Genomic DNA, 10,901 nt, shown 5'->3' on the forward strand with positions numbered 1-10,901 from the left:
TGAGACCCCAGAGCTCTACTGCGCATGTACCAGCTAGCAGGGGGGCATGTATCAAAAGGTGTTCCCACGTTAATGAGTGGCTAGAGTTAATTGAAGACCAATCAACTGTACCTAATGTTAAGGATAGGGCACAGAAGGTTTATAAACTGTTGTCCACCCTTTATCCTTTGTCTTTTCTATACCATCTTGATTGCTGAGAGAAACGCTATGCAATGTCTTCATGCCAGAGGTCATTCATGTCTTTGGTGTCTTGATGACTATGAAGATTACTGTATGAACTGCCAGTCCAGATATGACTGCTTCATCATTTCCATTTTACAGCAGCGGCAGCTCTTATTCGAGCAAATGCCGCTGGCTGTATGAGGCTGGGAAGCGGGTAGCCGCGGCGCGTGGCGGCGCACTGTGACGTCACAGTCACAGGCGCGCCCGGCTTCCCCGTCTTCCCCGGCTTCCCCAGGCTTCCCCGACACCCCTGGACATCAAATTAAGGTAAGCGGGGGTGCGGGGAAGCAGAAGGGCAGAGCAGAAGCCGGGCTCGGGGTCCGGAAGGATAGTAAATTGCGCGCGAGGTGGAGGGGGGGTGCGTGTGGGAAACGCGGCGGCGCGCGGATATTACTGGCGGCAGCTGGGGTAGATCCCGGCATGCCGCCGGCATTTAGTGCGATAAAGTATGTCGCTACTGTAAGTAAGTGTCCATATTTTGCCTGTTATTTGTATATCTGTTGTGTTCACCTTTATCAAGGAATAAATTATATTTTATCGTATCTAAGTCTCGTCCCAGTTCAGACCCAGTTATATTTTTATATTTTATATTATATATATATATTTTGGTGTAAATTACAGCCTGCCATAAAGTCACTGTGACAGTGACTACTAAGGGAGGGGCGTATCCTTGCCTAGATCGGGGCTTTGTGTGTCTCTGTGTGTGATGTGAGATGTGGGGGGGAGATGTGCCAGCTAGCGGGGGGAGATGTACCAATGGGGGGGGCCTGGAAAATGTGCCACCAGCAGGGGGAGATGTACCAATGGGGGGGGGGGCGTGGAGCTGTGACGGCAGCGAGGGGAGATGTACCAATGGGGGGGGGGGGGCGGGGACATATATTCAATATTACATTCCTCGGGTGAAGCCGGGCACAAAAGCTAGTATCTTAATAAATTGTGGTAGTAACAATACGTATCCGGATTAAAACCAGCGTTCTGGTAAGCTGCAAGGGGTCGAGGTTTATGTATGTGGTGTAAAACTATCACTCAAAGCTACTCCTATGCTTCCTTAAGCTGGTGTGGTTTAAAGTGGGTCTTAAAGGTGGATAGAGAGGGTGCTAGTCGGGTACTGAGGGGAAGGGCATTCCAGAGGTGTGGGGCAGTCAGTGAGAAGGGTTTAAGGCGGGAGAGGGCTTTAGATACAAAGTTGGTAGACAGAAGACATCCTTGAGCAGAACGCAAGAGCCGGGATGGTGCATAACGAGAAATTAGGGCTGAGATGTAAGGAGGGGCAGAAAAGTGTAAAGCTTTAAAAGTGAGGAGTGTGAGTGTGAGATGCGGGATTTGATAGGAAGCCAGGAGAGGGATTTCATGAGAGGAGACGCAGAAACAGATTTAGGAAAGAGTAGAGTGATTCTGGCCGCAGCGTTTAGGATAGATTGTAGGGGAGACAGGTGAGAGGCAGGAAGGCCGGACAGCAGGAGGTTATAGTAGTTGAGACGGGAGAGAATGAGGGCCTGATTCAGAGTTTTAGCAGTCGAGCAACAGAGGAAAGGGCGTATCTTTGTTATATTGCAGAGAAAAAAAACAACAGGTTTTAGCTACCTTTTGAATATGAGAGGAGAAAGAGAGAGTAATCGAGTGTGACCCCTAGGCAGCGTGCTTGGGCTACTGGGTGAATGATGGTACTTCCAACAGTAATGTGGAAGGAGGTAGTAGGGCCAGGTTTGGGAGGAAGTCTGAGGAGCTCCGTTTTTGCCTTATTAAGTTTGTCGGCGGAGGGCCATTCAGGATGATATAGCGGAGAGACATTCAGAAACTATAGAGGGGCATAATTATGTTTACTTCCCTTCCATCCATTGCCCATTTAATGTTGTTTTCAGGGAGCGTAGAATCATATGTGACGAATAAAGAATAAGACACACAGTGTAGGATTGTATGTCATCCAATATGGGATGCTGGTAAATGTCTTTTACAAGTGGGCAATGCCACAACTCACATGGCCCAGTAAGGCCAGGTGGCACTGAAAGGTAACTCCGTCCGCCCCGGGTCTCCTGGTGATGGTCACAGATAGTGTAGCCCTCTTATCTGGTGATACTCGGGCAATCCTCCCCAATCGTGTTGTAGTATGGTCCAGCACAGATAGGTATTACACAGAGAGATGGGTGTATAAAAATGTGTTTATATATTAAAACAAGTAAAAACAAATCCGCCCTTACATATTAGTTCACGCGTGGTAGCTCAGACAAAGTGAGCATCGACGTGGACGACGCAGCGTCTTCCCGGAGACTGCAGCTGGGGGGAATCCACACTTTCGGACCCGACTAGCGGGTTGCGGCGTCAGCTGATTGTGAACCCACGTGATCGTCCTACGATGGCTTTCTGAAGCTCGGAATTAAAATGTCACAGTCTTCTATGCGTTTCGCAAATAATTGCTTCCTCAGGTTTAAGCAAGTATTTGCGAAACGCATAGAAGACCGTGACATTTTGAAAAAATCTAAGTAGACCACATCAACCTTGGTCTAAATTCCGACATGCCTTCTCAAATAAATAACGGTTAGTTCGGCACACTCTGTCCGTCATAAATCCATGCTGACTTTTACTAATAATTTTGTTTTCCATTAGGTATTCCTGAATATTATCCTGTTCTAAACCTTCCAGTAGCTACCGCACCACCTGAGGCACTATTATAGCAATTGATTCTTCCCTGGTAAGTACAGAGACAAATAATTTGCTTAATACCTCTGCTTTTGCCTTATCTCGCTGTCTTTATATTCTCATGGTCTGATGTCCGTGTGACTGCAACGTGGAGAGTCACCGTTATGTCGGAGGACCATTTCATCACCGTACGGTTTGATTGTGTACTCCCTAAATTATTGTCACGGTAACTTATGACAAGATATAACAAACACCAAATAACTGGGTTGAACTGAACGAGGCTTAGATATAATAAAGTATATTTATTCCTTAGATAGGTGAACACAACAAGATAGTACAATTAACAAACAAGAAGGTAACACTTACTTAGGGATTGGAATGAAGAAGTATCAAATAGCAATTCTCCAGCAATCAGGCGTCAATCAGATGATATAAAGAAGACAATGAGTATAGGCTGACATCAGTTTATATATCTTTTCAGCCCTATCCTTACTATTGAGTGCAGGCTATTGGAGAACAATTCACTGCACCCAATCTCTAACGTGGGAACATTAATAACCCATGCCCCCCAGCTAGATGGCAAATGCGTACTGGGACCCCGGGGGTCTCATTTCTGTAGCCCCACACCCAAGTCAGGGGCGTCAGTGAGTCTACCAGATGGGGTATCTGGTCAGGATACTCTTTGTTTGTAAGTGTCAGTTATGGCACCTACAAACCACTCAAGCCCTGCACTTCTCCGCCCTAATGTATACACTTGGGGAGGATGGGTCTTTGATCATGGGGTCTGTTTCCTGACAATAAGTTGTCCCTCTGATCATTTGCATTCCACAGATGGCAGGAATCTTTGCGGGCTTTTACCCTCGCCTTGAAACCCAGTATACTTTTTAATATAAAGACATATTAAAATAACCGGTTCTGTTGGACCCAGCGGGTCGAAACGACCCAGTTCTTCATGCCGGAAGTGACTCACCATAGTGGCCAAGTTTCAGCCCGCTGCGACCCTCAGAACCGGAGATACGCAAATACAGTTAAAACATTTAATTTCTTAATCACAGGATTTTCTGCTTTAAAATAAATCTCGTTTTTTTACTCTTTTCCCATTGACATCAACGGGCTCCGCCGCCATAGACTTTTAATGGAGCAGCTCCGCCATTGAAGTCAATGGGCCCTGCCGCCATATATTTTCAATGGGGCCATTCTGCCATTGGCGTCTATGGGATTTCTCCGTCATAGCCTTTCAATGGGGAACCGCCGCCATTGATGTCTATGGGTAAAATCACTGATCTTTATTGTCGCCCACACTCCTTCTGGTTGGTCGGAGAGGGTTGGAAATGGTCATGCATTCATGCCAGAACCGTGGCTTCATGCGACCCAAATCTCAGCCCACTGGTCCTTCCAAAACCGGAGATATGGACTTACCTTTTTGATGGTTTCGGACTTAGCCATTTTCACGCGCTGCTCTTCTCTCCGCCATTGAAGTCAATGGCGCGGCCCGTTTGGCTAGCGCGACCCTTTCTGAGGGTCCTGGATTCTTGGACCCGGTGTTGGTCAAGTGTGGGGAGGCCTAGGGGCTAGGGGCAAAAAGAATTTTATTCCTGGGTGCCCTAGAACCTAAGATTCCCATGCCACTTGTCGTTGAACTTGGACTAATAGTGATCAAACTCTTTTTCAGACATAGTATCCGCTGCTGCGGTTTTGCGGTTTGGACGGCTGCCAACTCGTTCCTGGAAGACGGCGTCGAGGAATCCCATTGAAGTCAATGGGTCCATTGACTTACAATCTGAAACCGCCGCTCCTCCTCTCGGACACCACCTGCTGGTTTTCGAGGGAAACAGGTCCAAAACCGCTAGATCCGCCATTGAAATGAATGGAGCTGCAATGGCGAGCTATGGGACTCTGCAAAATGGTGCCTGAAAAGGCGGGAACATGGAACAAAGGGCTATAATCACTTCCTAACTATTAACCCTTGCCCTCCCAGATGGATCCCAGTGTGTGTGTGTGGTGCAGACACTTACATGGTGATAATACATTGTAACAGGGGAACACACATTTTCATGTTGCAGCAAGGTAAAAACCACATTCCTGGACCGCAGTCCAGTTAACCCCTTGCCTCCTTGGTGAGGTCAGGGGGTGGCCATATGGGGTGTAACCCCTTTAATACCGGGCCAATCCCCCTCTCCCTCTACAGTCTTTTCTACCTGGACGATATCATTGTGTTCAAAAGAATGTTAGAAGAGCACGAAGAACGCCTTCTGAAGGTTCTGGATCGACTGGGAAAAGAAGGCCTGAAGTTGTCCCTGGACAAATGTCGCTTCTGCCGCACTTCGGTCACCTATGTGGGCCACATAGTGTCCGACAGAAGGAGTGGCTTCCGACCCCGCTAAGGTCGAAGCTGTAGTGAACTGGCCCAGACCAGATAATATGATGGAGCTACTATCCTTTCTGGGGTTATGAAGATACTACTGAAGATTTGTAGAGGGGTACTCCAGCAGGGCCAAAGTTCTACCCACAGGAACCTCAGCAACAAGCCGCAACTCCGCCAACACCAGTCAGGGCCAAAGATCTACCCAGAGGAACCTCTGAACAAGCCGCAACTCCGCCAACACCAGTCAGGGCCAAAGTTCTACCCAGAGGAACCTCTGCAACAAGCCGCAACTCCGCCAACACCATTCGGGGACGAATGGACGACCACCTACGAGAAGGCATTCACAGGGCTTAAGAAAAGTCTCACTGAAGCCCCTGTCTTGGCCTATGCCGATCCGGAGCAACAGTACATCATGCATGTGGATGCCGGCTTCAGCGGGCTGGGAGCCGTGGTACATCAAAAGTACCCTGCGGCCCCCGCCCCGTGACGTGTGCGAGTCGCAGCGTGACGCCAAGTGAACAAAACAATCCAGTTCACAAACTGGAATTTGTAGCCCGCACACACACACGCACACACACACACGCACACACAAGCACACACACGCACACACAAGCACACACACGCCCGCACACACACGCCCGCACACACATACGCGCCCGCACACGGGCCCGCACACGCACACACACACGCACACACAAGCACACACACAAGCGCACACACGCCCGCACACACACGCCCGCACACACACGCACACACGCCCGCACACACATACGCGCCCGCACACGCGCACACACGTACACACACGCACACACGCACACACACGCGCGCACACGCACACACACACGCACACACACGCGACACCACTCTCTTCCTGTACAGAAAGAGGAACTGTCTCTTTGATCAGATTTTGGGAAGTGAAAGTGACGCTCTCACCAGCACCGGTCACTATCGCTGTCTCTTGTATATCTCGTTTGTATCTTTTCTCTCTCTCCATCTCTCTCTTTCTGTCTCCATCTTTCACGTGGTAACACTCTTTCTCTGTCACATTCTCTCTTGGTTTTTTTCTGGTCTGTCTCTCCTCCCCCTTCCTTCTCTCTACTCTCTCTCCCTCCCCCTGCCTTCCCTCTCCTCCTCTCTCTCCTCATCCCTCAGCCTTCTCTCTCCTCATCCCTCAGCCTTCTCTCTCCACCCCCTCTGCCTTCTCTCTCTCTCTCTCCCTGCCTTCTATCTCTCTCCCTGCCTTCTCTCTCCACCCCCTCAGCCTTCTCTCTCCACCCCTCTGCCTTTTCTCTCTCCCTGCCTTCTCTCTCTCTCCCTGCCTTCTCTCTCCACCCCCTCAGCCTTCTCTCTCCACCCCCTCAGCCTTCTCTCTCCACCCCCTCTGCCTTCTCTCTCCTCATCCCTCAGCCTTCTCTCTCCACCCCCTCTGCCTTCTCTCTCACTCCCTGCCTTCTCTCTCCTCTCCCTTTTCTCTTCCTCTCCTCCCCCCTTTTCTCTTCCTCTCCTCCCCCCTTATCTCTTCCTAGCCTCCCCGGCCTTCTCTCCATACCCCGCCTTCTCCCATCTCCCCCTGCCTTCTCTTCACCCCCTCTGCCTTGTCTCTCCCCTCCCTCTGCCTCTCTCCCCCTCCCTCTGCCTTCTCTCCCCCCTCCCTTCTCTCCCCCCTCCATCTGCCTTCTCTCCCCCCCGCCTGCCTTTTCGCCCCGCTCCCTTTCTCCCCCCCCCCCCCGCCTTTTCGCCCCCCGCTCCCGTTCTCCCCCTGCCTTCTCTCCTCCCCTGCCTTTTCTCCCTCCTGCCTTCACCTTCTCTCTCGCCCGCCTTCCTCACCTGCCTTCTCTCTCCTCCTTCCCCCGCCTTCTCTCGTCCTCCCCCCGCCTTCTCTCCTCCTCCTTCCCCCCTCCTTCTCTCTCCTCCTTCTTCTCTCTCCTCCTCCTTCCCCCGCCTTCTCTCTCCTCCTCCACCCCGCCTTCTCTCTCCTCAACTACCCCGCCTTCTCTCTCTCCCCCGCCTTCTTTCTCTCCACCCCCGCATGCCTTTTCTCCCCCTTTCTCCCCCCCCCGCCTGCCTTTTCTCCCCCCTTTCTTCCCCCGTCTGCCTTTTCTCCCCCCTTTCTCCCCCCGCCTACCTTTTCTCCCCCCCGTCTGCCTTTTCTCACCCCTTTCTCCCCCCCGCCTGCCTTTTCTCCCTTCCGCCTGCCTCTTCTCCCCCCTTTCTCCCCCCGCCTGCCTTTTCTCCCCCCGCCTGCCTTTTCTCCCCCCGTCTGCCTTTTCTCCCCCCTTTCTCCCCCCCGCCTGCCTTTTCTCCCCCCTTTCTCCCACCCGCCTGCCTTTTCTCCCCCCTTTCTCCCCCGCCTGCCTTTTCTCCCCCGTCTGCCTTTTCTCCCCCCTTTCTCCCCCCCGCCTGCCTTTTCTCCCTCCCGCCTGCCTTTTCTCCCTCCCGCCTGCCTTTTCTCCCCCCTTTTCCCCCCCCCGCCTGCCTTTTCTCCCCCCGTCTGCCTTTTCTCCCCCCTTCCTCCCCCCGCCTGCCTTTTCTCCCTCCCGCCTGCCTTTTCTCCCCCCTTTCTCCCCCCAGCCTTCTCTCTCTCCCCCGCCTTCTCTGTTCCAATCCCCGCCTTCTCTGTCCCTCCCCCGCGCCTTTTCTCCCCTTGTCTTTTCTCCCCCCTTCTTTTCTCCCCCCCCTCGCCTTCTCTCCCCCCGCCTTCTCTGTCCCCCCGCCTTCTTTCCCCCCCACGCCTTCTCTCACCCCCTCCCCCCCAAGCCTTCTCTCCCCCCCACGCCTTCTCTTCCCCCCCATGCCTTCTCTTCCCCCCCCACTTCTTCTCTTCCCCTCCCACGCCTTCTCTTCCCCCTACGCCTTCTCTTACCCCCCACGCCTTCTCTTCCCCCTACGCCTTCTCTTACCCCCCACACCTTCTCTTCCCCCCCACGCCTTCTCTTCCCCTCCCACGCCTTCTCTTCCCCTCCCACGCCTTCTCTTCCCCCCCACGCCTTCTCTACGCCTTCTCTCCCCCCACGCCTTCTCTCCCCCCCCACCTTCTCTTACCCCCCACGCCTTCTCTTCCCACCCTCGCCTTCTCTTCCCCCCACGCCTTCTCTTCCCCCCCACGCCTTCTCTTCCCCTCCCATGCCTTCTCTTCCCCCCCACGCCTTCTCTACGCCTTCTCTCCCCCCACGCCTTCTCTCCCCCCCGCCTTCTCTTCCCCCCCTCGCCTTCTCTTCCCCCCACGCCTTCTCTTCCCCCCCACGCCTTCTCTTCCCCTCCCACGCCTTCTCTCACCCCCACGCCTTCTCTTCCCCCCATGCCTTCTCTTTCCCCCTTGCCTTCTCTTCCCCCCATGCCTTCTCTTCCCCCCATGCCTTCTCTTCCCCCTACGCCTTCTCTTACCCCCCACGCCTTCTCTTCCCCCCGCGCCTTCTCTTCCCCCCTGCGCCTTCTCTTCCCCCCCTCGCCTTCTCTTCCCCCTACGCCTTCTCTTACCCCCCACGCCTTCTCTTCCCCCCCACGCCTTCTCTTCCCCTCCCACGCCTTCTCTTCCCCCCTCACACCTTCTCTTCCCCCCCCACTTCTTCTCCTCCCCTCCCACGCCTTCTCTTCCCCTCCCACGCCTTCTCTTCCGCCCCTCGCCTTCTCTTCCCCCCCTCGCCTTCTCTTCCCCCCATGTCTTCTCTTCCCCCCCATGCCTTCTCTTCCCCTCCCACGCCTTCTCTTCCCCTCCCATGCCTTCTCTTCCCCCCCTCGCCTTCTCTTCCCCCCACGCCTTCTCTTCCCCCCTCGCCTTCTCTTCCCCCCTCGCCTTCTCATCCCCCCACGCCTTCTCTTCTCCACGCCTTCTCTTCCCCCCCTCGCCTTCTCTTCCCCCCCTCGCCTTCTCTTCCCCCCCTCGCCTTCTCTTCCCCCCCACGCCTTCTCTTCCCCCCCCCAAGCCTTCTCTTCCCCCCCCCCCACAAGCCTTCTCTTTCCCTCCCACGCCTTCTCTTCCCCCCCCACGCCTTCTCTTCCCCCCCACGCCTTCTCTTCCCCCCCTCGCCTTCTCTTCCCCCCCACGCCTTCTCTTCCCCCCCAAGCCTTCTCTTCCCCCCCCAAGCCTTCTCTTCCCCTCCCACGCCTTCTCTTCCCCTCCCACGCCTTCTCTTCCCCTCCCACGCCTTCTCTTCCCCCCCACGCCTTCTCTTCCCCTCCACGCCTTCTCTTCCCCTCCCACGCCTTCTCTTCCCCTCCCACGCCTTCTCTTCCCACCAACGCCTTCTCTTCCCCTCCCAGTTCTTCTCTTCCCCTTCCACGCCTTCTCTTACCCCCCCACGCCTTCTCTTCCCCCACGCCTTCTCTTACCCCCCCACGCCTTCTCTTCCCCCCACGCCTTCTCTTCCCCCCCCACGCCTTCTCTTCCCCCCCCACGCCTTCTCTTCCCCCCCCCACGCCTTCTCTTCCCCCCCACGCCTTCTCTTCCCCCCCCACGCCTTCTCTTCCCCCCCCCCCTCATAATATCGATTGGAGAAAAAGAACCCAGTCTTGTAGCACTCGTACACAACAATTGTATAGTGATAAATTTAAAATACTTTATTAATAACTCTGAATAAAAAATTCGGCCCATAACACTCTTGCATCTATTCTGATACATTTGCAACAGTTTATGGACACATTGAATCTGGCAACCAGGCTGCTACATGTGTGCAAACCACGACAAGTGCCCTCCTAGAAGTGGGATATTCCATCTGTCATGCACCAGTAATGAAGGGGTTAAGTGAAGCAACAGCCAATTCTCACGTTGACTATAAAAATCTACCCCCACACGCAGGGACCTCCCCCTACGCGCCCTGAAGAAGCGTTTTAACACATGAAACGCGCGCGTCGGCATTTCTCTCCCTGCACACGCGGGAAGTTTGTTTATTTAAACAGCTCAACTTGAAGATATTGATCTGCGTTTGGGCTTTAAACTTCCCCTGATGTGCATGTTTTACTAGGGATCGCGCGGTATATCATTACTGCGGGACCCTCCATGCTCCCAGGGGTCTCTGAACTTACCCACCTGACAGACAGGCAGGTCCTCGAGCACATCGGCACTGATATAACCAGGATCAGTGCTGATGTAGGGGACACTGCGATGATCAGCTAGACCGGCTCCCCACGTCATTACTCTGTGCACGCTACTGCTCCAACCTGTAGAGAGGGGGGACGGGGTGTGTTGGGGCTTTGACCCCATTTCAATATTAACCTCCTGTATACCCTACTCCAGCACACTCGTTTGTTGGCATATGCAGCGATCCATGACCTGCTGAGTAGCTTCTCAAGCTGTTTATGTCCACACATTAACCCTTACAGTTAGCGCAAGCATCACACTTACCCACGCATCACTGTGGAGGTTGCTCTGACATCAGCTTCCACCTCCTGCGCATGATAAGGCCCTGGTGTGCTTAGGGGAATTAACCATAAGCGCACAGTGCTTGTGTGTGGCAGCTAAGTTTACACTGTGCTACAACAGTAAGGGGCACTGAACCAACAACAGCAGAGCAGCAGACATCACCAACAACCTACCACAACATTGTAGGAGGACCTATCTGGCCTCAAATCACCTCCTAGGTGTTTCGGTGATTTCCTGTAGTTGCTCTAGTTTAGCTATACCTTACAACAGTAATCACTGCTTGCCTAATAGCCTGCACCTTAGAAAATAGGCAGCACA

At 53.6% G+C, this 10,901-nt stretch overlaps 1 long non-coding RNA gene across 2 annotated transcripts in view; it reads right to left on the reverse strand.

Annotated features, from left to right (window-relative positions):
• Positions 1 to 10,606, reverse strand: part of LOC142481325 (uncharacterized) — a 29,943-nt gene extending 19,337 nt beyond the window's left edge. The window contains exons 1-2 of one of the 2 annotated variants that reach the window (XR_012795744.1): positions 10,566 to 10,606; positions 10,251 to 10,381 (exon numbers count right to left, since the gene is read on the reverse strand). This is a non-coding gene — a long non-coding RNA (uncharacterized LOC142481325). The remainder of the gene's footprint in view (positions 1 to 10,250; positions 10,382 to 10,565) is intronic. The other variant, XR_012795743.1, reaches the window with a different exon arrangement.
• Between the last annotated feature and the right edge of the window lie 295 nt (positions 10,607 to 10,901).

Source organism: Ascaphus truei, unplaced genomic scaffold (assembly GCF_040206685.1).
Source record: "Ascaphus truei isolate aAscTru1 unplaced genomic scaffold, aAscTru1.hap1 HAP1_SCAFFOLD_2523, whole genome shotgun sequence".
In the NCBI taxonomy this organism is placed as follows: domain Eukaryota; kingdom Metazoa; phylum Chordata; class Amphibia; order Anura; family Ascaphidae; genus Ascaphus; species Ascaphus truei.